Raw genomic sequence first — 27,264 nt, 5'->3', positions numbered from 1 at the left:
TTTATTAGAAATGTATGCATGTCTGACAGTACATTATGTAGTTTCGTTTAATCTTGAGTTTATAAAAATGGTATCATTCCACATGCAGTCTTCTGGGGCCAACTTTTTTTCACTCATGATTGTATTTCAAGATCCGTCTGTGTTGTAAGCAGTTGTGGTCCAGTCACGTCATTTCTGTGCACTGTTCCATTGTGTGAATATGCGTCTGTTTATAGGCCCCATTTTCCCACCCGTGGCCCGGAAGGCAGTCTGAGAGGTCACTTCCAGTTTGTCCAGCATGAGAAGTGCTGCTGTGGACATCCCTTGATGAGTCTCCTGTGCACTGTGGGAGAGTCTCCCTTGGCCCACATGCAGGCATGTGATGGCTGGGTCGTGAGGTCTTTTATCCATCATCCCCTCATGCCCCCTCTGATTTTCCTTTGCACCCAGTTTCTTCTCTTTTCTCCTGCCTCTGGTCTTCTGCTCCCCTGAGGCACTCATAGGAAGGGCTCAGGTCCTCCCTGGGGTCCTCCTTGGGGCATGGCTTCTTCCTCGTCTCCGGCTAGGAAGACAGTGCTGACACCAGTCAGGTCAGGGGCACTTAGTTCACATACTTGTGCTCGGGTCTGTTTTGTCTTCCAGGCTTACCCCAGACCCTCATGGGCTCCAGAGGCAGGGTGGACAGGAGGGCTCTGTGCCTTCTGCCTCCTGTTCACGAGCAAGACTTTCAAGGCAGGAAATTAGCTGGAAATGAGAGTAGCAGACAGAGAGCATAGATGTGTCACATTGGACACTCAGTGGAGCAGCCTGGGGAGAGGGAAGAGTTCTGATGGTAATGGGCTTCGTGTGTCATCATTGCAGAACTGATGGCTTTCACAATATTTCTTGTACAATTGAGAGAACTCTCAGTTCCACCAATGATGTGGGCATGGTCATAGTAGTAATAATAGTAGTAGCAGTGATAGCAACAGCAAACTCCGACGGAGCCCTTACTAGAGGCCATTACTGTGCTGCTTGTGCTTATACAGGTATGCCTTGTCAGTTGCACATCACTTTATTGAACTTCACAGACACTTTTTTTTTTTTTTTTTTTTTTAACAAATTGAAACTTGGTGGCAACCCCGAGTTCATCAAGTCTGTCGGTGCCATTTTTTAATATGTGGTCACTTCAAGTCTTTGTGTCACATTTTGGTAATTCTTATAATATTTCAAACTTGTTATGATTATGATGTCTGTTATGGTTATCTGTGATTGGTGACTTTTGATGTTACTATTGTAAATGTTTGGGGACATGGTGAACCATGCTTAAACAATATTGCAAACTGTATTAGTCTGTTCTCACGCTGCTAATAAAGACATACCCGAGACTGGGTAACTTATAAAGAAAAAGAGGTTTAGTGGATGCACAGTTGCGCATGGCTGGGGAGGCCCCACAATCATGGCAGGAGGTGGAAGGCACATCTTACATGGCAGCAACAGCAGGCAGGAGAAGTGCCAGCAGGGGAAATGCCAGATGCTTATACAACCAGCAGATCTCACGAGAACTCATTCACTATCATGAGAACAGTATGAGGGAAACTGCCCCCATGATTCAATTATCTCCACCTGGCCCTGCCCTTGACACCTGGGGATTATTACAATTCAAGGTGAGATTTGGGTGGGGATGCAGAACCAAACCAAACCATATCATAAACGTACTCAAAAACTGTGTATGTTGACTGCTCCACCAATCAGCCACTCCCCATCCTTTTTCCTCTCCCTGTGCCTCCCTTTTCCCTGAGACAAAACAATATTGAAATTAGATCAATAAATAACCCTGCAATGAGCTCTAAGTGTTCAAGTGAAAGGAAGAGTCACATATCTCTCACTTTAAATCAAAAGCTAGAAATGATTAAGCTGTGTGAGGAAGGGAAGGCATGTCTACTGCCAAGATAGGCTGAAAGCTGGGCCTCTTGTACCAAGTTGTGAACACAAAGAAAAAGTTCTTGAAGGAAATTAAAAGTGATACTCTAGTGAACAAAAAACATGGTAAGAAAGCAAAAAGAACCTTATTGTTAACATGGAAAATGTTTTAGTGGTCTGGATGGAAGATCAAACCAGCCATAACATTCCCATAGCCAAAGCTAAATCCAGAGGAAGGCCCTAACTCTCTTCAATTCTATACTGACTGAGAGAGGTGAGAAAGCTTCAGAAGAAAAGTTTGAAGTCAGCAGAGATTGGTTCATGAGATTTAAGGAAAGAAGTCACCTCCACAGCATAAAAGTACAAGGTGAAACAGAAGATGCTGATGGAGAAGCTGCAGCAAGTTATCCAGAAGATCCAGCTAAGAGCATTGAAGAAGGTGGCTACACTGAACAAGAGATTTTCAAGGTAGATGAAACAGCTTATACTGGAAGAAGATGCCATGTAGGTCTTATATAGTTAGAGAGGAAACCTCAGAGCCCAGCTTCAAAGCTTCAAAGTCCATACTGATTCTTTTGTTATGGGCTAAGGTAGCTGGTGACTTAAAATTGAAACCAAATCTCATTGATCATTCTAAAACTCCTAGAGCCCTTAAGAACCATGCTACTTCTACTCTGCCTGTGCTCTATAATTGGAAGAACAACGCCCAGATGGCAGAACATCTCTTTGTAGCATGGTTTACTGAAAATTTTAAGCCCACTATTGAGACCTACTGCTCAGAGAAAGATTCCTTTCAAAATATCACTGCTCAATGACAACGCACCTGATGACCCAAGAGCTCTAATGGAGACGTACAAAGAGATGAATGTTGTTTTCATGCCTGCTAACACAACATCCATTCCGCAGTCCATAAATTAAGGAGTAATTTTAACTATCAAATCTTATTATGTCAGAAATACATTTCATTAAAGCTATAGCTTCCATAGCCTGGACATCGTGATTGTCCTGATGCAGCTGGACAAAGTAAATTGAAAACCTGGAAAGGATTCAGTATTCTAGATGCCATTAAGGACATTCATGATTCATGGGAGGAGGTCAAAATATCAACATTGACAGGAGTTTGGAAGAAGTTGATTCCAACCCCCATGGATCACTATGAGGGGTTCAAGAATTCAGTGGAGGAAGTAGCTGCAGATGTGGTGGAAACAACAAGAAAAGTAGAATTAGAAATTACAGCCTGCAGATGTGGCTGAATTGCTGCAATCTCATAATAAAACTGGAAGGGATCAGGAGTTGTTTCTTATGGATAGATGGGCAAAGAAAGTGGTTTCTTAAGATAGAATATATATTTGGTGAAAATGCTGTGGACCTTGTTGAAATGACAACAGAGGATTTACAGTATTACATAAACTTAGTTGATAAAGCAGTGACAAGTTTTGAGAGACTTGGCTCCAGTTTTGAAAGAAGTTCTACCGTGGGTAAAACGCTATCAAGCAGCATTGCATGCTTCAGAAAAATCTTTCACGAAGGGGAGAGTCAATCAATGTGGCAAATTTCATTGCTGTCTATTTTAAGAAATTGCCGCAGTCACCCCACTTTCAACAACCACCATCCTAATTAGTCAGTAGACATCAACATCAAGGCAAGACTCAACTAGCAAAAAGATTATGACTTGCTGACAGCTCATGATCTTTCACATTTTTTAGCAATAAGGTATTTTTTTATTTTTTAGAGACAGGCTCTTCCTCAGTCACCCAGGCTGGAATGTAGCAGCATAATCACAGTTCATTATAGCCTAGAATTTCTGGGCCCAAGTGCTCCTCCTGCCTCAGCCTCCTGAGTTGCTGGGACTACAGGCATGCACCACCACTCCTGCCTAATTTTTTATTTTTATTTTTATTTTTTTGTAGAATTAGGTCCTTACTGTGTTTCCCAGGCTGATCTTGAACTCCTGGCCTCAAGTGATCCTCTTGCCTGGGCCTCCCAAGGTGCTAGGATTCCAGGCATGAACCACCATGCCCAATCTTAAAATATTTTTTAAATTCAGACATGTACATTTTTTTAGACATCACGATATTACACGCTTAACAGACCACGGTGTAGTGTAAACACAGCTTTATATGCACTGGGAAACCAAAAAATGCATGTGATCCGTCTTATTGTGATATCTGCTTTATGGCAGTGGTCTGGAAACGAACCCACAGCATCTCCTTGGTACACCTGTTGTGATGGTTAATATTGAGTGCCAACTTGATTGGATTGAAGGACGCAAAGTATTGTTCCTGGGTGTGTCTGTGAGGGTGTTGCCAGAGGAGATTAACATTTGAGTCAGTGGACTGGGAGAGGCAGACCCATCTTCAGTCTGGGGGGGGCACCATCCAATTAGCTGTTGGCGTGACCAGAATAAAGCAAGCAGAAGAACGCGGAAGGATTTGACTGGCTGAGTCCGGCCTTGAACTTTCTCCGTGCTAGATGCTTCCTGCCCTTGGACATCGGACTCCAAGTTCTTCAGGTTTTGAACTCTTGAGCTTACACCAGTGGTTTGCGAGGGCCTTCGGCCACAGACCGAAGGCTGCACTGTCGGCTTCCCTGCTGTTGAGGTTTTGGGGCTCAGACTGGCTTCCTTGCTCCTCAGCTTGCAGATGGCCTATTTTGGGACTTGTGATGGTGTGAGTCAATTCTCCTGGTAAACTGCCCTTCATCTATACATCTATCCTCTTAGTCCTGTCCCTTTAGAGGACCCTGACTAATACACCTGTGTATGAATTCTTTAACCTTGCAGCAGTCCTGTGAGGCAGGGACTACCAGTGTTCTCCCAGGGAAGTGGGCTACTGAGAGTGAGTAAGCCACCCACCCTCACGCAGCCTGTAAAGAGAAGGACCGGGATTCAGCCTTGGCTTTCTCCTTCATGGTCTGTACCCCCTGTCATGACCCCAATTGCCCCTCCTGCATTACTAACCGATCATACAGGTGTATTCATATTCATAGAGTCCAAAGAGATGCAAAGAACATGAGACACTGTCCGTGTCTTCAAGGGACTTAGAGCTAACAACCCAAAGCCCTACCTTTTGGTGGTAAATGAGACCTGCAGAAAACAGGATTCGTTCCTACAAAGGAAGAGGTGATGTTCCCCTCCTCGGCTGGCTGCTCAGCGTCAAAGAGGTCGTGGTGCTCCCTTCTCTGAAGGAGGGAGTGGGGTTTGAGTGAGCGAGTCCTGGACCCTTTCTGCTGTGGCTGGTCTCACCCAGAGAGACCCCCAGTGTGTCTCATGGATGGGCACCTCTCTTCCCCAGCTACCCTGCTCTGGGCAGAGTGCCTCAGATGACTTGAGTTATGTTTTCTTTGACCCCGCCAGCTTAGCTTGCAGGTCCCAAGTGTGTTTTAGGATCAAAGCAATTGCATGGGTTTGAAGCCATTTGAAAGTTTTCTGAATGATGTAACTTGCTCTTTTATCCACTTTAGGAAGGACATAGGTGTTTCCCTCTGCCTGAGAAATGTTTCCGAGACATTTTTCCTCCAAGGGAACTAACTAAATCCCCAGGAATGCATGGAAACAAAGGAAAAAAAAGACTCAGAAAACAAGATGGTGTATGGAAATTTTTTAGAACTACTCAAAGACAGTAATAAAACTTTAGAGAGCTGTAGACTTGGCGGCAACATGAGGGCACCATTCATGGCAAACCTGGCACCTGACATAGAGGAAATTTCAATCAACTTAGCTGAAGTCACCTGCATTTTCTACCCCATATTCATCCCATATTTATTTGGAGTGCTTTTTGCTTTTTGGTACCCTTTCTGCAATGCTTCTTGCGTAGAGATTTCAACACAATTTTCAAAAAAAATTCATTAAGTAAATGAATAAAATTAAAATTAAAAAGAAGCTAACATTTCCAGTTCCTGAATGCACACAGTGGTGAACAATGGTTTAGTCACAAGATGTCCCCGATTACAACTTTGAAAGTGGTCCTAGGAAGACTCTCTTTCTTTTCTTCCCTCCATACTACACTCCATGGCACAGGCAGAGAAACAAACTGTCTTTCCCTTTCAGTTTCTTATAAAGGTATGATGTGCAAGTTTTTCTTGTTATAAGTCAACTTAAGTAGGCATCTGTATTTTTAGATATTTATGTAAGAGTGATCATAATTTTTACCCCACTCCAAACACCACTAATACCTCCCAATTGTAGAAATATTAAGTTCTGCTATCATTTCCAGTTTGTTCAGCTGGAGACATTTAATTTTAATTTTTTCCAATGTCTTGAACTTCCAACAGTTTGGCTATCCATTTAAAAGTATCCATTAGCACAGCAGAGGGGACACTGTTTCATTAACAGCAGGCCACAGCTGAGATTGTGCCCAGGCTGCCCGTCCAGGCCATGCCTAAATGATGATTTCGTGCCATCTTCCTGTGAGTTCACACCGAATTATGTATCTCTGCTCATGAAGCTTTTAGCAACTGAATGTCTATGGCCTCTTGATTTTTAACGCAGCTAGTTCAAACCATCACAATCTTTGCAAGTCATTTGTAATATATTTATAGGAAGCTATCATTCCATAGTGTTCTGAATTTCCTGCTTAGGATGCAATGGCAAAAGTCATTAAACATTAGCAGTAATAGTATTTTCACTGTAATAAAGTGTTAATTACTTCCACATGTTAATGGAGTTGGGGGAGGGAGTTTTTGCTATTGTTACTCTGCCTAAAATAATTTCCATGTGATAATTTTCCAGGATATCAAAAACTGAATAATTATGCACTAATTAAGAAAGTAGGGCCTGCTCTAGGAGTTAAGACTGCATTAATTTTAATGTTTTTACAGTCCTTTAATTGGAGAAAGGGCTGTAAATTGGGAGCTGAAGCACTGTTCCTCCTTAAGTAGGCCTGCCTTTGCAATCTGCCTCCTATATACGGCAACCCAAGGTCAACACAAGTTTGCAAAATCCCTCTGCTCTTCATACGAAATGTATTGGTGGTGAAGCGTGCATCGATCACTCTGACAAGCATTTAACTCTCCAAGAGCACATGCTCTCACTTCTTAAATTATTAATTGCATTAAATACATTTTCATATTGTGGACGGTTGGCTACAAACTGTTTCTTGGTAGGGAGGTGCTGTCTCCCCACAGTGGGGACGACTCACCTTCTGTTGCTACAAAGGACTCAGTGGTAGGTTGGCGGGGCTTGCAGAGGAGCATGTCTGTCAACCCAGGGTTGTCCAAAGGAAGCAACCTCGGTAGTAGCGGTGTTCTTTTTATGGCTTGCAAAGTTGTCTCCTTATCGTGTCTGCATCCTCTTCCTTGGTTGGCCCTGCTACCTTGAGGCCAGTGCTCAGATGAGGAAGAGATTGTCTTTCCTTATGGACCCTCTGTGGGGATCTTCACTCAATGTCCCATCAAAAACAGCTCCTGCCTTATTAATATTGTGTCAGGAAAGTGGCAAAGAGAGCTGGGCATTCATAGGGGACCCAGTTTATGAATAAAAGTCGGATTCGGGGCATCATAATGATCTTTTAGGAGTCCTAATGTGATGTCTCATACAGGCATTTATATTTTGAGTAGCTGCATTGTGCTAGACACTGCAGCAGGGAAAAATCCACATCACAAATTGGGCAGATTAAGTACTGGCATCAGCCTATCATTGCAGAAATAAGCTGTGGGAGTCGGCCTGCCCAGGGCATGTGCGACCTTGAGTGTGAAACCACCCTTACCCTTAAAGTTGGAGTCAGAGTTGGGCTGGTGCAGGACACGCTGACAGAATCAACAGCAAGGTAGCTCAGGGTCCTGAAATTGGAGGGGGATAAGGACCCAGGCTAGGAGGAGCAGGTTGGAGGGAGGGTTCTGGATTCACTGACTGTGATCCTCAGACAAGTCACAGGGCGCTGCAGGTGTGGCCTGCCGGTTCCAAGTCCTGTTGTCTGCCTTCTTAAGGGGCTACTCTTTGCCTGTCTGAAAGCATCTTTGTTTTCAGGCTGTCATTTGGCTGATGAAGTCCAAGAAGGTGATAATGACAGATCCAGGTTCACACTTCTGTCTTATTACTAACTTGGAAAATTAGCATGTTGGAATGCACTCCCTAGGTTTGTCCACTATGGATTTGTGTTGGGGACGTCATTGAAATTCTGGAATGCAGAGTCTCCACAAAGACCTGAATGATTTCGGGGCAACGGGAGTGCTGAGCAGAAGCATTTGACTGGAAGTTTGTTGGGTTTAGGGTGGGTGAGAGTTTGCAATGGTGTCATGGATGCCATTGTCCAGCTTGGAGCCAGGGGGTCTTTTTAGCAGGTTCCCCCTGAGGAAGAGGGAAACAGCATATCATAGTGGCTGTAATCTGGTGGGGCTGGGCCCAAGTACTGTGTGGAGGCCCAAGTCACTGACATTATTTCTTAATGTTCTTCTTAATGTTGAATTTTGATTTTGACCATCGGGTCATCTAATTGACTCAAGGAAAGTTTCTTTCTTCCCCCCCCCCCCCCCCCGAAAGTAGAATGTACATTTCTCACTTACAGTGGCTTTTAAGGGATGTAGTACAACTGCCAAATGTGGACAAGATGACATTGTCTCTTTCTGAAAATCTGGGTCCCACAGGAGAAGCCTAGTTGGTCTGTGGATACTGGCAAGGCTGCTTAGGGCCCTCATCCACAGGGGTGGGAATCAGTTCCTCTGAATGTATGAAAAATGGAATCTTTTGCTCCAAGGAGCCACATCCCAAGTTTACACCAAAACTTCCAGCAATATCAGTTTGGTCCTCCCATGGGGTGTCTTCACCAACTTTGACACAGGACTTTGGGATCAAACATTCCAGATGGCATTCATTCATTCATTCATTCATTCATTCACTCACCACATTCAACAAATAGGTACAGAGTGTTTGCTGTGCACCAGGGATTGGTGTAGGTGCTGGGATACCAAAGCGAACAAAGTAAAGAGTATGAGGTCACAGGAGGGAAGCAAGGCAGATGTCCAGTACAAAGCAGCAAGACTGAAAGTCTCCAGGAGGCACATGCAGTATGGGCAAGGGGGAGCAAGGAGGAAATGAAGTCAGGAGGTAATGGAAGGGCCTGATTGTCCAGGGCCTGTGGGCATCGGTCAGAAAATTGATCATAAGGTGTGTTGAGATGAGATGGTAGAGGGCGGGGGTAACAGCTCCAGGAGACCCCTTCACTAGTCCAGATGAGAGAATGGTGGCTTGAATGGGGTGGGTGGGATGGAGGCATAAGAAGGGGTCCGATTTTGGGTCTGTTGTGGGAATCAGGCCAAGTGAGTGTTTTGGTGGATCAGACATCAAGTGTGAGAGTAAAGAGGAGAAAGAGGCCACCCATGGTTGGCAGCTGGAAGGGAATATTGGCCACTTGCTGAGATGAAGAAAGTGCTGGAGGGTCTAGCTGGGGAAGGGGAATGGGCAGCTGTGTTTTAGACATGTTAGGTTTTAATGCTCATTGGATAATGAGTGGAGATGTCAGCCAAGCTGCTGGCTATTGAGCCTGAAGCTCGGACTGTCAGAGGTCAAGTGTCTCTTAATGTTCTCCACAAAAATTTGCTTCTGTCTTACACTTACTGTCTTTTTTGAGGACTCTTACCCTTCTGTAGTCAGCTGAGTATCTTGTCTTGGAATGCTTGAAGATAAATATCTGAGTGGAAAATAAAGCACTCCCTGTATAATTGGCAATTTAGGTTCAGATTAAGGTAACTTTCCCCCAAATAGAGAAATTCATTAACCAGACAAGCACACTTGTCTTCCAGATGGGCAAGATAACACAAGGCTTCCTTACATGCACAGTTAATATTGCACTTTGAACACCTGGTTAATGATCCTGTCCAGCTCCTGAGCACTCACCTCACTGGTTGTCTACAATGGTTCTTACCTGCCATGTTCATTTGGGTGCCTATAAACAGCATTTTGACAGTACATTCCTAGAAGGCAAGGATCAGGTGACATGAACTGCTATTGTCTCCTTTCCAGTGTCTGCCATAGTGCCCTATGAACAGTGTGTAATAAATGGTTGGTTGGTTGGGTAGATGAATGAATAAATGACTGTAGTAATTAAAATATAGAGTGACAGGGTTTGGCTCTGCGTCCCCACCCAAATCTCATCTCGAGTTGTAATCCCCATGTGTCAAGGGAGTGACCTGGTGGGAGGTGATTGGATCATGGGGGTGGTTTACCCCATGCTGTTCTCATGATAATTAGTTCTCAAGAGATCTGATGATTTGTAAGTGTTTAGAAGTTCCTCCTTCACTCACTCTTTCCTGCTGCCTTGTGAAGAAGGGACTTGCTTCCCCTTCACCGTCTACCATGATTGTAAGTTTCCTGAGTTTCCCCAGCAGAACTGTGAGTCAAACCTTTTTCTTCATAAATTACCCAGTCTCGGGCAGTTATTTACAGCAGTGTGAAAATGGACTAATACATAGAGGAAGACTTTGTCCTCATGGAAGAAGAAGAAAAATAAGCGTGTGCTTTTAATTCTGCTTAGCAAAAACTCCACTCATAATTCAAGGCTTTTTTTGGTTTTAGAGTCAATGGAAAGAAAATAGGAAGTAAATGTACTAAAGAGAATATGTGGTTTGGGGTTTGGCAGTCTGGGTTCTAATGTGACAGTTGACCTGAAAGATCTATTAAAGGTTTAAATGACTGTATTTACAGTATGAAGACAGAGACAGAAAATGAGAGAGAGAGAGAGAGAGGTGAACACTGCAAAGTTATATAATAAAGAGCAGAAGGATGATGATAAAGAAGCACCAGGTGACATAACTCCATCTTTAGCTGGATTCACCAGTGAGAGCGTTAATTTTTTTAAATGCACCTCTGGTGCACAGAATTGTTTTAGTACTGGTCCTTGGTTTATTAATCTCTGTCATCATTCGACCATGCACAGCCCTATTTTACATATGCATGTATTAATAATGTAATGAACACCCATAAACCCACAACTGACTGGAGACCTAGACTCTAGATGAATGATAATGGCAGTCTCTGTGTGTGTCTAGTCTCCTGAGTGTGGCCACCCTGGTTTACCATGTTGTGGGGGTGCATTTACTGGCAGTGCCCCTTTGACTCCCCAGAGGGTCCCATTTTGGATGATGCACTTTACAGTCATGCATTCATCCTCACCCTTGCTTTCTCTACCCTGATGTGCCACTACTTTGAATTACATGTTTAACCTTTCTTTGCTTTTCTACAATTTTTTTCAACAACAAGTTTTCTACTGCATCCTGGTTTATTAATTTTTTTCAAGGCAGTAGAGAAAGGGAATTCAAAGAATAAAAAGCATTAGAAAATGTTTCTGTGCTCCCGTAACAAGTGGGAGTATTGCTGGAAGTGAAAAATTTCCAGGTGATGGTCCCCCTGATGTGCCATTTAGTGGAGTGCCTTTTTACATTACATACTGACATGATAACTGATCATAGCTCCAAAAGAAGAGCTATCAAAACCAATCTGAGATGATGATGTGTTGGAGCCCACTGCACGAGCTGTGCCAGCTCCCTCTTCCTGTCACCCCCCGGTGGCTCGGATTGCTCAGCACCGAGCGTCAGTGCTACCTCCAGGAAAGATGAGTCAGGCTTCGGGTGGTGACATACGTGGTAAGGCAGCTGGCAGCCTAGAAATGAAGACTAAATAACAATCAAGAAGAGAGCAATTAGAAATAGTAGTCATGTGGGTCACTGGCGAGTCTTCCTCAAATCGGGAGTCAGGAAGTGTTAACCAAGAGTTCTGTGTGCCCCGTGTTAAATACATGTTAGTTTCTGTTGCTGTGTACCAGGGATTCTCATTTTGGAGAATGATAACCTAACACGTATTTGATTTCGGTCTCCACAGGAGTCCAGAAAGGGAGAGAGTGGAGCTAGAGTGGCTTCTGAGTGGGTAGGAATACTCATGACCTTGGCAGAACAGAGAGAGCCCGGTCCACAGAGGGGCTGCGCCGTGCCTCCCCTGTTGGGGAGAGAGGGAGTGGCTGCTGGCAGGAACTCTCTGTCTCTCTTGCTAGACCCTGGCTCAGCCTCAGGACTTCTGCAATTTGTCTGTGTGGAGTCATCCACATCGGAGCCAACTGAGTGTCTGACTTAGTCGGTGGAGGGGGCGGGGGGGTGGCGGGATTCTTTCTGAAATTTGAAAGGTTCAGCATAAGTTTCTGAGATCTGTATTTTCTGGGATTCTTGGACATCCTTGGGAAGCATCTTTTGTTGCATAACATGCCAGGATGGAGAGAAACATCAATGCCAGTGCACTGTTGTAATGTCCTAGCGAATTTTTACTGAGTGCTACTAAATGCCAGGCTTGAGATCTGAAACCTGGCAAGATCCAATCTGCCCCCAGGATGGAGGTGGGGATGGCCTGCTAGACACAAACGGAAATGGCTCACTGTGCTACTGCTGTGCTGTCACCAGGATGCAACGGGCACATTGTTTTGCCTGGGGAGAGAGAAAGGGAGTCCCAGGAGGAATTCATTTGGTAGACTGGGGATGCCTGGGTATTATCTGAGTGGGAGGGTTTGCTTCATGGACCTGGGGACTGAGCACTGCTCCACACTGGGTGTGACGTTAGAGTCTCACTTTCCTCACCCTTTAAATTAAACACAGGTGTGGTACATGAGGTCAAGGTTGCTTTTAGGTCTAGCATTCTGTGTGTTCTTAAAGTCACTAGCTTGTTGTCTCCCAAGCTCATGACCTCCAAATTTCCCAAACAATTAAAGAAGTACATGTGTGCATAGAAGACATCTTGGTGGAGGGTTGCCACTTGCATTTGCCTGGAAAACAGATGGGAAATGGGATTGCTGGAAAGTCACTTCTTTGAGAGAAAGCAGTAGCCTGCTGTGGATTTGGGGACGTCTTCAGACACCATCTCTGGTTCCAGAAATGGTCAGTGACTTTGATTCACTGCACAAAGCAGTCACTCTGGCTTGGAGCCAGTCAGGGTCCTGAGGCTGCAGTGAACTTGAAGATGTCAGCGGGGCCCGGCATGAAGATGCCTTGGACCCATGCCCACCCTGGTTAGTGAGAACCAGCCGGGAGCACCTGAGGCCCCCGTTGGCAGGGCTCATGAATGCCTCTTTAAGAAAAGGCAAGCTGCCAACCACAATGAAATATGCAATTGTCCATCTGTTGCTCAAATTAAACATTTTTTTTCCTTTATATTGCCAAAAATTTCTCTAACTACTGTCCAGTGCTCTAACCTCAAGTTTGAGTAGGTCAGGAGAGTAGGGGATTCAAGAGATTATTATTTGGGGGGAGCAGCTAGATTTAGGGGCAAGGACTCTAACTGGTATGAAGGAGACAAAGGTAAAGGGTTCTAGATAAATTCAAGAAAAATGCCATCATCTTTAAAAACAATTTGAGAACTTTATAAATCACCAACTGTTTCTTGTCAAAAATCAACCAGATTTCTAAGAGGTCATTTTCCTCCTTTATTCCAGATAAGTTCTTGTTTCTACAGGTCCCTACAAGGGCTGGGGCTGGGGTCTGCCTCAGTGATTCACTTTTATTAATAAGATGATATGTGTGTGTATAAAATATAATTATATTTATGTATAAGAACTTTCTTTTATATACAAAAACTTACTCTTTCTCACACCTAAAACAAGGTTCACATAAAACTCCAAGACTCAAATCTTAATTTGCCTCATGTTTCTACCCACTTCCCTCCTTTTTTTTTGTAGTAGATATTACCCTTTGAGTCAATTATTTTATTCTTTCTTTTCTTTGGATGAATATTCATGAGTATGGAATAATCTTGAACATTGCAGAAGGAAGTCAGACATGTCAGGCAGAAGTGCGAATCTCTGGTAACTGAAAATACCCAGAAAAACTAGGTGGTTAAGAATCAAGCAGGAGGAGCCTGAAGGCAGCCCTCCTGGTCTTCTTGCTCCATGGCCCTAGGCGTGGAACCCAAGGAGTTTGCCACAGTCGTTTGCAGGGAGAATTTCCAAGAAGTCTCCAAGGATGGGATGAAGTGGAGACCCAGAAGTAGGGGCCGGGAGAAAGAACATATTTTCCCTCCCACCTTGTTTCCCTTGTGTTGATGGCAGGTGCAAGCTGGAAGGTGATGCCACAGGCTCCCGGCAAGTGCCTGGAATGAGTACAGGACAGGGTGAAGCAGGTCCGGAAGGAAGGCAGGACAACAAGGACTCTGGGAACAGAGAGGAGAACAAAGTCCAGTAAAGACTGTCAATGGTGTGTCTCACTGCATTTCCCCCATCTGTTCCAGAAAGTCTTAATCCATAAAACCATTCTTCTTTGTTCCTATTTTTTATTGCCTCTCTTTGCTTTGAGAGGAGATCTATGTTCAGATACCTCCTATGAAAATACCCTCCCTCAGTGGTGGGGCATCCCATGGGGTAGCATCTTTCTCCCTCTCCTTCACAATCAAGCTTTTTGAAAATGCATCTTTTTATTCAGTCTTTACTTCTTCACTTCACTTTTCATCCCACAACCCACTATAGTTTATTGGATTTAACTTATACTTTAAAGTTTACTTATCTAACTAAAACTAACATTCTAAGGGACACTTTTGAAATATTTTCTCTGATCTCTGTTATGTGAATACACTAAAAGTCATTGAATTGTAAACTTTAAATGATAAGGAAATTAAAAGGGGTGTGAATTATATTGAGTAACACCATTAAAAAATGTAACATGCCTTAACATTCATTTTATTTTTTTCAAAATAAAAGGGCTATAACATTTTCAACATAAACGTTGCACATACTTATTTTAAAAAATGAAAATTCTGAAACAATTAAAAAAGAACAAGATAATTCCAACTACATAAAATAGTAATAGTTACCTTTATTATATATTCCTTTCTTTCAGAACTCTCTGAATGTGGACACATATAAGTTATAATGAGACATGCATTATATATATATATACACACATGAACATATACATATGTACATACATTTACTTGGCATTTTCTGTATAGTATGTTGTAATATACATTATATTGTATGTGAACATGTATATATGTATGGGTATATACATATATATGTAGAGAGAGAGAGAATATGTATATTTTTTTATCTTGTAAGCTAGAGTTGGCATTTGCTAGTCACACAAACAAATTGAGAAGTATTGGGTCTTTTTCTACTCTTTGAGGGACCTTGTATAAAATTGGTATTATTTTCTTCCTAAAGGTTTGAAAGAATTCAACAGTAAAGTCATCTGGGTATTGTATTTTTTTATGTGGGAAATTTTTAATGGAGAATTCAATTTTGGTTATTGACACAGGACTATTCCGATTTTATGTTTCTTCTGGTGTCAGTTTGGTAGGTTATATTTTGAAAGTAATTTGTCCAGTCTATATTTTCAAATTCACTGGCAGAAAGGTATTGACAGTACCATCTTATTACGTTTTTAATGTCTGTAGAACCTGTAGTGATGACCCTTTCTGTATTTCTGATACTGTATAATTTTAATTTAAAAATTTTTTTGATCTTCTAAGGTCTTAGAGATATTGTATTTTTTTTCCTCAAAACTGTCAAATAAATTTTACTTATTATATGTTTCTTTTACATTTCATTGATTACTGCTCTCATCTCTCTTATTTCCTTTCTTCTGCTTTCTTTGGACTTAATTTGCTGTGTTTTGTTTTGTTTTTGTTTTTGTTTTTGTTTTTAGACAAGGTCTTTCTCTGCTGCCCAGGTTGAAGTGCAGTGGTGTGATCATAGCTCACTGAAGCCTCAACCCCCTGGGCTCAAGTGATCTATCTGCCTCAGCCTCCCAAATAGCTTGGACCACAGGTATGTGTCACCATGACCAGTTAATATTTTAAAAATTTTTACGTGGAGACAAGGTCTCCTTATGTTGCCTAGGCTGGTCTTGAACGCCTGGGCTTAGGAGGCCTCCCACCTTGGCCTTCCAGGGTGCTGGGATCACACGTATAAGCCACAGTGCTTGGCATAATTTCCTGTTTTTTTATTTTTACTTCTTGAGAGACATGTTTAGTGTTCAATTTCCAGTCTTTATTCTTTCTTTTAATATATATATTTAAAGTGACAAATTTTCCTCTGAGCATTACTTTAGCTATATCTCATATATTTTTGTTATTTTTGGTTCAATATAATTTCACATTTATATTTACTTAGGTGGTTATTTTTTAGTATATGGCTTTATTTCAAGCAGTTGGAGAATGTTTAGTTATCTTTTTATGATTATTTTCCAACTCAGGTACACTATGGACAGAGATCATGCTCTGAATTATTTTAATCATTTAAAATCTATTGAGATTTGCTCAAAAACTGGCATAAGATATATTTTGGTAGGTGCTCCATGTGCACTTGAAAAGAATGCTTATTCTAACATAATTGGGTATAGCATTCTGTCTTTGCCACTTAGGTCAAGTTTGTTAGTCATGATGTTAAAATCTTCTGCATTATTACTGTTTTTTCTCACCTTAATTACTTAGAAGGTGTGCTAAATCTCCAACTGTAATTATAGATTTCACTATTTTCCCTTTTAGTTCTGTTACTTTTTGTTTCATATATTTTGAAGCTATATTATTAGGTACATGCACATTTATGATTGCTATTTCTTGCAGATGAATGGACTCTTTAAAATTATGATACATTCCTTTTTATCTTTGGCAATAATCCCATTTTGAAATCTAATTTTTCTTATTTTAATATATACATGGCCGGGCGCGCACTTTGGGAGGCCAAGGCGGGTGGATCGCGAGGTCAGGAGATCGAGACCATCCTGGCTAACACGGTGAAACCCCAGCTCTACTAAAAGTACAAAAAATTAGCCAGATGTGGTGGCGGGCACCTGTAATCCCAGCTTCTGGAGAGGCTGAGGCAGGATAATGGCGTGAACCCAGGAGGCAGAGCTTGCAGTGAGCCAAGATTGCACCACTGCACTCCAGCCTGGGCGACAGAGCGAGACTCTGTCTCAAAAAAACAAAAACAAAAACAAAAACATATATATATATACACACACACACACACATATACACAACAGTTTTTAGTTAGAGTGTGTATAATATGTGTTTTCCCACCCTTTTGCTTTAAGCTTTCTGTGTTCTAATATTTAGGATATATTTCTCAAAGTAGCATGAGATTGGGTTTGTCTTATTTTCGTGTAGTCTAACAGCTTTTTCCTTTTCATCTAATTAGAAGATTTCGCCCACTGACATTTTGTGTAGTTGCTTATGTATTGGGATATAAATCTACCATCTTAATATTTTTAAAATGTGTCTTCTTAAAATTTTCTCTTTTATTATTAGTATACTTAGAAAGAACTTCACTCTAAAAATATTCATCTATTGTCTTCAATTAACTTCCCTCTTCTTGAAACCCATTTCTCTTTTGCCATTTTAATCACTGAGATATCTGAATGTGCCATGTGCTTTCAAACCATTCTTGTCTCCTTCAACCAACTCTTCAGTCTTCTTTGGATATTTTTCTTCCTATAGCTGACTCTAAATATTTGTCATTTTCTCAGGATCTCTCCTTGGTGCTCTTATCTTTCACCCTCCAAATTTTCCCTGGGAAATCTTATATGTTCTCATGACTTCTGGTCTGCTATGACTACCGTTTAATATGCTGTAAGTTCCAGACATGTATTTCCGACAGCCTTGAGGATTTCTCTCTCAGTATATCCTCTAGGCACACAAAAATCTTTGAATCTTTGTGACCAAAACTTACTTATAAATTACCTTTCCTCTTCTACCAGACCTGGCCCTCCTCCTTTGAGACCTCTATTATTGGCAAATTACATCACTCTTAATACAGTTACCTGAGCCAGAAATCTGGAAGTCATCTCAAGCTTCTGGCTCTTCCTCACTCCACATAGTTTCTTGGCCAAACTGCTGACTAGCTGATATGATTTGGCTGTGTCTCCACCCAAATCTCATTTTGAATTGTAGCTCCCATAATCCCCAAGTGCCATAGGACTCGGTGGGAGGTAACTGAATCATGGGAGTGGGTGTTTTCCCACACTGTTTTTGTGATAGTGAATAAGTCTCACGAGATCTGATGGTTTTATAAAGGGCAGTTCCCCTGCACACACTCTCTTGCCTACCTCCATGTAAGATGTGACTTTGCTCCTCCTTTGCCTTCTGCCATAATTGTGAGGCTTCCCTAGCCATGTGGAACTGTAAGTCCATGTAACCTCTTTTTCTTTATAAATTACTCAGTCTTGGGTATGTCTTTATTAGCAGCATGAGAGTAGACTAATACACTAGCTTCTTAACTGAGGCCTCTGTTTCACCCCCTCTAGTCATGTTCTCCTATGGATAATGTTAGATTTCTGCTTAGTCAATGCTTTTCATTATCCAAAGGTAGAGTTTAACCTATGGCTTATGAGGCCTTTGCTGATATGGCCTCTGCCCCTCTCTTATGACCCTCTACATGGTTCTCACACTGCATCCTATTGGTATTGCTCACAGACGCCTGCACTTTTGCACGTGGCACCCACTCATGCGCCATGAAATTCCATCTGGAATGCTCATCTTCTTGTCCAAGAGTTCCCACTTCTTGTTTTCTTCAAGTATCAACTCAAGCTTTGCCTCTTCCACGAAGCCTCTTTTGATCTCAACAGACCTATTTAGCTATCTAAATTGTCTTGTGCTCTCCAAACACCTCATCTGTTCCTCTGTTATGACACAGATGTAGTGCTTAAAAAAATTGTCTGTCTTCCCCACTAGATCCCAAGTCCTAGGCTGTATTTCCTCGATGTTCTCATATTCTCAACATGCAGGCATACATTGGGCACTTGATACTTGTTTGACTCTTGAAAGAATAAAAAGTATGTTAAAAATGTTATTAATTACTGGAGCTATTTAACTCTCATTTTTTATTGACAAATAGGTTCAGATATGTTTTTGGTAACACATTGAAAACACATATTTCTGTGATTTCATTTAACTTTCATTATTTCAACAAACATTTATTGTGTACCCGTTATGTACCATGGCTTTTTTTCACTGACTTACAGTGTACCCTGGTGTGTTTTGAGTTGTATGTTATAATCATATTATGACTAATCATCTCTAACTCATAGGGGAGGAATATAAAACAAAGCATCGGTAACCCAGTTAACCAAACTCTTCAACCAGGAAGTAGCAGATTTAAAAATAGATCACAAGCCCTTTCAGTTTCCTCTTATAATGTTTTTCTTTTGAATGACTCTGTTCGAAGTCTCAATACTGAAATTGATTAATTAAAATAATAGTGAATGACAGTACAGGGCTGCACATTTCTTTCCGCTTGTTTTTCTGTCGATAATGGAGTCTGGCTTTGACAGTAATCATGGTGGCTCTTTAATGAGTGTCTGTCACTGTAATAGATATTTACATCTGTATCTATTGCCTCATTTATTGTTTCCAGCCTTTGAGGAATAGGTATTTCTATCCCCATTTCGGCAGTAAGGATACTGGAACTCCTGAGACCAGTCAGGTAAGTTGCCCAAGGCTGCCAAGATTGGGAGTGGCAGAGTAAGAGGTCACCTCTAGATCTGCTTTGCCCTAAAGCTGTGGGATTTCCTTGAGTGATACTGCTCCTAGTCGGCCATTGCATCCCCAAGGACACAGACATGTGCCTATCCTCTATACAGCAGAGTCCAGCACACTTCCATAGGTTAAGTCAGTGCTTGTACAAATGGGGGGCAGTGGACGGTGGCAATGTCTGCCTGATGGTATTCAAGCAAGGAGCGGGAACAGAGGTCCCACTGCTCGTTCTGGCGGATAATCTCCCTGGGGCTGTGGACATCAATATTTACTCTGCCGGATCTCCGGCTGGCTTGGAATCTGTCAGTAATGAGGTATTAGGGTTTCGACTCCAAGGTTTACCTGGATGAATGGCGTTACCCTTCAATGGTTAAAGTAATTTCCCTCCAACAGAGAGGGCTTTTTCTCTAATGGGTAGTAGCTCTTTCCCCTAAAGCAACTCAGCTGTGGAGTGAATCAGGGCTCACTCAACTCTTCCAAGTGGGAAAACATACACCAGGGGCCGCTGGGGTAGATCCTGAAACTTCCCCACCACCTCAATGTGGAGAGCACAGGTTTGTTGTCATCGAGTGGCCACAGAAATCCTGGTGGTCTCCTGTGTCCCACCTCCCATCAGACTTTGGGATGACTGAAGAGTAGGACCCACATGCTAGGGTGTTTAATCTTTCCGAGGGAAGCAGTGTCATGGTGCTCCATGGTGATGGAGTTACTTAGCTGGACCAGGAGAAGCCAGGATTATTGTTATGGAAAATGGAATGCTTCTCCCCGTCTACTTTGGAGGAATTGCTATGCACGGACACTCTCTCACTCTTTAAGCACCTTCAAGGCCATTGCCCTCTTTGCTAAGCCTGCTTACAAGGAAAAATTACCCTTGTTCTCTTTTTGGAAAAGTATCTTTTCCAAGGTGGATTATTATTTGTCCAGTTGCACCCCGAGCACTAATCCTTTAATGTAAAGAATGATTAGGATGAGTAGTGAGGATAAAACGAGATTAAGAAACAAGGCTCATGACTTAATTCTTAACAGTAAAACTATGAACAGAATCAATAAGACCACATGTATAATAATGAAGCTAGAAATATTGACACCGCTGCCAGGGCCTAGTTTTACATTAAATAGGAACTGTTCCCATTAATGCAAGAGAGAAAACATCTTTATAAAAATATCATAAATGGCCCTTTGAATTTAACTGTATTTTTCAGACCCAGAAATGTAAGTTTCTTAGTTTATGGGGGTGGGGGAAGAAGGTTTGTGTGTAGCAGTGAGGCAATGGAAGACCTTATTTCAGGACTGAGATTTCAGAGATGCACATGTTGCTTTGCAGTACCTATTTCAATAACTGCCTTTCCAAGGAGCTTTTTGATGCCAGAAAAGGCCAGGGGTGACTGTAATGTTTTGGAGGAAGTCAGAATTTCAGTGGAAATTCAGTAGAATTTAGTGGAAAGAGCTCACTCATCTTAGAAACCTGAGCCAAGTCCTGGCCTGAACTCAACACTCTGTGACCCTGGCAGCAGGCCTGTGATCTCCCAAACTCCAGGGCTTATTTCATAAAGTGGAATGGCGCCTGCAACAGAGGGTTGTTACGGGCCTCAGGTGAGAGATGTGAGTAAGAAACGAAATACCGTGCCTGTCACATAGTCATAAATATCAGAGTAACCACTATCATCTTGAACGATAACCACATTCCCTTGAGGTCTTTCCCAAGGTCTACAGTTACAAAGACTGACAACAGCCAGGCTGGAGAAGAGCTTAGCTGGGAGCGGGCAGTTGGTGTTCTAGACCTTGCTTTCTTCCTCTAATCGTCCATGTAATCTTAGGCTTAACTCCCTAAATCTCATTTTCCTCATTGGTGAATTGGAGGGGTTTCGACTAGATAATCACTTTTATTGCTTTAATATAATACAGTTCAATGGTTTTTAAAAAATTCACACTTCAGATAATAATAGCAGTGCTTGGCATGTTTAGTGGAAATGAATAAAAGGGCTTTAAAAAAATAGGCACTGCTAGGATAGTTTGCAATAATTGAGGCTATAATAGGTAGAAACGAGTCACACAGAGAAGGATTTTTGGTTATTTTTCACTTAACCAATGAGAAACATCCTTTTCTAGAATTTGTGCTGGGGGTTAGGCAATTAAATTTTAGTTCTTGCCAATTCTATGTGACAACAGGTCCAGTCTTCCTATTGAGAAGGAAGTTGCTCACTTTTCATGCTTCTGAAGCGTGTTTACCACCAGTGACCAGAGGAACAAGTGCAGTGCTTCGTTTGTAATTCCTTCTGTTAACTGGGTGATCAAAACATCCCTGGTGGGCAGGCAGAGCAGAAGAGGTGGACGAAATGCTTGGAAGAATTTCTGTCAGGACTGAATGTGGTAAAGGCATAACTGGAAATCCACAAAAGAAGTTCAAGTGATGAAGAAGAATGAGCAAGTGTACAAATTCACCAATGGCTATGCCACAGGAAATAAAAGAAACCAGGAGTGAGCAGGTAGATAGTATTTTATAAATATGATAATGCAAAGAGAGGGGCTGGTTAGGGCATTGCTATGGGTTGAGTCGTGTCTGTTCTACAAAACTGTATGTTGGAGTCCTAACTCCCAGGGCCTCAGAATGTGACTTTACTTGGTAATCAGGTCTTTATTAGAGGTAACAAGTTAAAATGAGGTGATCAGGGTGGCCCCTAATCCAGTAAGACCAGTACCCTTGTACAACAGGGAAATTTGAACACAGACAGACATGCATGGAGGGAAGATGCTGTGAAGATACAGGGAGAAGATGTCACGTCACTGGCGTATTGCATCTACAAGCCAAGCATTGCCGGCAAACACCAGAAACTAGGACGAGGGAAGGAAGGATTCTCCTCTAGACCAGTCAGAGAAGCCTGGTCCTGCCAACACCTGGAGTTTGGATATCTAACCTCCAGAACTCTGAGACAACATACGTGTGCTGTTCTAAGCCCCCAGTCTGTGGTACTTTGTCATGGCAGCCAAAGGAAATGGACACAGGTGTGATGATACTGGCAGATTCCTATACTACCCTATAGAGGAGGAAATTATTTTCCTTTCTGTAGAGCAGTGTGTCAACATGAATCAAGAATCTTCAAAGTGGGCCGGGCACAGCGGCTCACACCTGTAATCCCAGCACTTTGAGAGGTGGAGGCAGGCGGATCGTGAGGTCAGGAGATCGAGACCATCCTGGCCAACATCCTGGCCTGAAACCCCGTTTCTAGTAAAACTACAAAAAAATTAGCTGGGCGTGGTGGCGGGCGCCTGCTAGTCCCAGCTACTAGGGAGGCTGAGGCAGGAGAATGGCGTGAACCCAGGAGGCAGAGCTTGCAGTGAGTCGAGATCGCACCACTGCATTCCAGCCTGGGCAACAGAGCGAGACTCCATCTCAAAAAAAAAAAAAAAAAAAAAAAAAAGAATCTTCAAAGTGATGATTGAAAGAAAATAGTCTGAGAAATAGTCAGGGATTTCTGTGTAAGCACAGCCATGAGGTACATGTAATAGCAAGAGGAAAATCAAAAGAGACCAAAGCATGAGCGGGCATTGGCCAGGGGAAGGGAAGGGAGAGGGGGAGTGGCAAGATGAGCTTCCAAGACAGAAGAAACAGCTCGAGTGATGGCTCCGAGGCTAGGAGAAGCTGGTTACTAGAAGAAGCTTCCAGAAGCTCTCTTGCCAGGGTACAAGGGAGTAGGAGGTGGCATTTGGGAATGGGCTAGAGAAGAAAGAAGGTGATAGATGACCTTAACCCAAGGTCTATCTTCAGCAGTTGGGATTTTATTTGAAAGTCACTGTGATTCCTTGCAAGGGATTTGTGTGAGGAAGTGATACCACTGTATTCACTGCTAGATTTAAAGTCCTTCCATTTGCTCTCTGGAGAATGGACAGGAGGGAGTCAAGCCTCAGGTAGGGCGAGCCGGCAGGAGGCCACTCTAGCAGCTACAGAGAGTGGACAGTGGCCAAGACGCGAATAAGGCAGGGACTGTAGAAGGAACTGGACCTGCTCACGATGGGGATTGGTGGTAGGCCCTACAGATCTGGTGGATGAACTGGATCTGAGCGCAAGGAAGCAATCAAGGAAGACACCTGGCTTTTCAGTTCAAGAAACCAGCTGGATTCTGTTATTATGGGTGGGGAAACGGGGTTGGAACCTCAGAGTTTGGGGGAAAGGCAGGGGATTCCATGTAAAATTTAAGTTGCACATGTAAAATTTAAGTTGAGATATCCAAGTAGAGATCACAAGTAAAAGGTAAGCACAGACTGGAAATAAAATGTGGGGCCACTAGCACACAGGTAATATGTGACATCATGGAAATGGGTGCCATGGGCTGGGAACTAGAGAGAAAGAAGATAAAATGGCGACAAGTGACGTCACAGTGCTTCCCATGGAAGCTATTTTGAGAATCTGATTGATCCGGACTCAAAATATGCCAGCTCTCAGATAATTAAATATTTGGAACTAGAGAGTAAAAATAACTGCATGGAATGAGCCTACCATAATGGAGGTGGCACAGGATGCCATGTTTTGGAAAGGATTCCCAGAAGCTGGCTCTATGCAGAGGACATTGACCACTTTTGAAGGATAGGGAAACCTTTCCGTGTAAGTTGCTGTTATGGGAATCAGAAGTTTGTCCTTTGGAGCAGAGGCGATTTGAAGGAGGGGGCATCGGTCATTCTCGGATACCTGTGGTTAGTTCTGGTCTCTGATTCTCTAAGCCGTGGAGGAAAGCCTCAGAAGGTATTGTTTTAAACTTCGGTATGAAGAACAATTTCCCCCTCTTCTTTCTTCACTAGCCAACTAACATCTATTAGACACTACACCCCAGCCTCTCACTAGGTGTTCCCTTCACTTCATCTCCGTTAATCCAATTATTAGTGTTATCACTGGAATGGATTCCTTCACAAACCAGTAAGTACTTCATTATCAGAATTAGGCTCCACAGATTTCTTTTCTGAAGGATATGATTTTTTTTTTTCATGTAGAAATAAGGATCGTGAAGTCAAATACATTTGAAAAATGAGAATCTGAATACCTTGTAAGACGATTCTTTACTGCAGAACATCTCAGAACCCTTCATGTATCAATGGGCTCTAAGAAGAAAAGCTAGTATGCCTCAGATTGTTTGATTTTTTTCCACCAAGCATTTCATGGAATTGTCATTCTAAGGAAAACACAGTGGGCACTGCTGTTTCGCATTATTATAGCTTTGTTAACGTCAGCCATAATTTCGTTTCTGGAATGCGTTTTTACCTCCGTTTTCAGGGGAATTATTTTGAACTGCAAGAGAAACATCATCAAGGGTCCAACAGACAGAATGTTAAGACTTCAATAGTAAGAGGTTGTTTTACAGCTATGCATGATTCCAGGAATTTTCAAATATTAGATGATTCATTGTATGCCAAAGCCTTAAAATTAGAAATCTAATTGCAGATGTATGGATTAGAATCTGCGCCTGAGCACGGTCTAGGAGCTACACAGATGCGGAATGTATGTCTCTGCTACTCAGGGGTAGGTAGAAGTACACATTCTTTAGGAAATGCCAACTGTATGTAACTCGCCTTTCATTGCAATGGGATTTTTTGTTGCTTGCTAAGAAAGCAGAAGCCCCATTTCCTGAAGATCTGAGCAAATGACATATATATCTTTCCCTCCTCCTGTTGAAACAAACAGTATGATGTCTAGTTGGTGATCAAAGGTACCTGCTGTTGGGGAAAATAGTGGGAAAGTTAACAAAGACGGGTTACATAACGGCTAACAGTCACATTGCTCAACTTTTTTTTCCTGCTCCAATTTCTCTTTTGCCATTGCATTAATTAGAAATTTAGGTAAATGATACAAGTGCCCCAATTTTTTATATCTGCCAGGAGAACAATTAGGCCATTAGAAGTAACAAATGGTCTGGGCTCATGCTGCATGTTGAAAATTTTCAAGCTACATTATTTCTGACAAGAAAAAAACAAATAATAGTTGTTTTGGCCAATTTTTACCATAAGCAATGTCAGCTTTCGCAGATGCAGCCGGCCCGGGCTTTCTCTCTGTTGTCATGCCTCATTAAAGTATGCTGACTCTCGCGGGTTCCCATTCCTTTAGGTAAACAGTTATTTACATGAACTGCGACATTTTTCTTTGGTGACAATTTCTAATTGTTCAGGCAACCCAGGGTGATATATTAAACACTTGGAAAAAGGCTTTCACCTGTGAAACAAATTACTTTAAATTAACTATCCTTTCAAAAGAAAGGCAAAATTTCAAGATGGACAAATTAGACCCTTCTCAGGCACATATGGTAAGTGTTTCAAACACGTCCCCGCTGGCCCCCGCTCCAGAGAACAATCCTTCATGATGGAGTGGAAGACTTCCTGGCTCATCTGGGGGTCCTTTCCATGCCAGCATTTGCCTGCACTGCTCAGAAGGGATCTCGCAGGGCTGAACAACCGTGCAGTTCCCCCAGCATTTGTGGCTTCACTAACTCTGTAGCCTTTGCTTCAGAAGCTTAACTCTTTCGAGGCACATGTTGATACAGGGCTCTCTCTGCAAAGTCTCCAATCCTTTGTTGCCCTTCATACATGATTTCTGGCAACTTAAGAGGTCATAGAGTATCTGTGTAAGTCTCTCCATGGGCCACACCCGTGTGTCTTCTCAGCTGGGTCAAGGGTCCATACTGGGACAAGTCAGGATAAGGTAAAATTGATCACCAACGCCTAATTCTGGACTGTTTGTTCAGCTTAGAGTGCTGGACCAGGTGCATTGAGAGTAGCATATTAAAATTCAAAGTCAGATCCCTAGTGTACTGGGTTGAACTGTGTCCCCCCTAAATTCATGTCCTTCCAGGAACCTTAGAATGTGACCTGATTTACAAATAGATTCTTTGCAGAGGTAATTAGTTAAAATGAAGTCATAACGGAGTCGGGTGGGCCCCTAATCCAATATGACTAGTGTCCTCACAAGAAGAGGAGAGACACAAAGACACATTCAAAGATGAAGGCAGAGACTGGGGAGATGTGTCTGCAAGCCAAGCAACACCAAGGACTGCTGTGCACACCAGAAGCCAGGAGAGAGGCATGAACTTACTTTCCCTCTGAGCCTCCAGAAGGAGCCACCTCTGCCAGCGCCTTCACCTGAGACTCCCGGCCTCCAGAACTGTAAGGGAGGAAGCTTCTGTTGTTTGTTTTAGACGCCCCCAGGTTGGGTGAGTTTGTTATGGCAGCCACAGGAAACCAAAACACCCACTCGAAACGAACTTAACTGGGAAGGGAATAATATTCTTAACACCCAACGGTGCAGAGGGAGTGCAGAGGGAAAATGCTCGAGGATCCCACAAGGCAGATGCCAGGGAGGTTAAGGAGAGGCCAGGCAGGGGCAGGAAGGAGCAGGGTGCCAGGATGCTGGGCAGGACCTTGGAATGTGGCTTTAGATGGGAGAGTGGGATGAGCTGGGATGGGGTCACCATGAGATGAAGCTGAGCAGGCGACGGCAGCCAGACTCCATGTGTGTCTAGCCATGCCCATGAGTGCTGGGGTTCCAGTTGCGGCAAACATGTTCATTCAGGGTTATCCCAGAAGATCACAGCTTCCCAAGGCTTTCAGTCACTTCAAATCCACATCTCAGGTGTCCCTCTTTAACAGTTTTCTGTTCAGTGTCATTTGAATGAATTTTTAAAAGAAGGACAAACATTTTCAACATGCAAAATCAGAGTATACTTTTAATATAGTTGGGGAAACTTAATGGGGACTTATTTGCCGCTACTCTTTACGGTGAACACAAGCAGACTGAGTGATACTTAAAATGGGTGTGGCTTCAATGACTGTTTCTGCTTCCTGTTGACATTGAGTGTACAAAACCCCAGGCTGACATCCACTTGTCTCTTAACTGTGTCATGGATGAAACTACGAGGAGACCTGGTCTGAGTGTGGAGCTGCTGGTTTCTGCTGCTGCCCCTGGTGATTAA

At 42.7% G+C, this 27,264-nt stretch overlaps 1 protein-coding gene and 1 pseudogene across 1 annotated transcript in view; one reads left to right on the top strand and one right to left on the bottom strand.

Moving 5' to 3' along the window:
- MGMT (O-6-methylguanine-DNA methyltransferase) overlaps nucleotides 1-27,264 on the bottom strand; it is a 984,888-nt gene that overhangs the window by 556,788 nt on the left and 400,836 nt on the right. The window lies entirely within an intron of this gene.
- Nucleotides 1,801-27,264, top strand: LOC126962291 (tigger transposable element-derived protein 1-like; annotated as a pseudogene).

This window comes from Macaca thibetana, chromosome 9 (genome assembly GCF_024542745.1).
Source record: "Macaca thibetana thibetana isolate TM-01 chromosome 9, ASM2454274v1, whole genome shotgun sequence".
Taxonomy (NCBI): domain Eukaryota; kingdom Metazoa; phylum Chordata; class Mammalia; order Primates; family Cercopithecidae; genus Macaca; species Macaca thibetana.
Note: the sequence above shows the minus strand (reverse complement) of the source record. Positions and strands in the feature narration are given on the sequence as shown.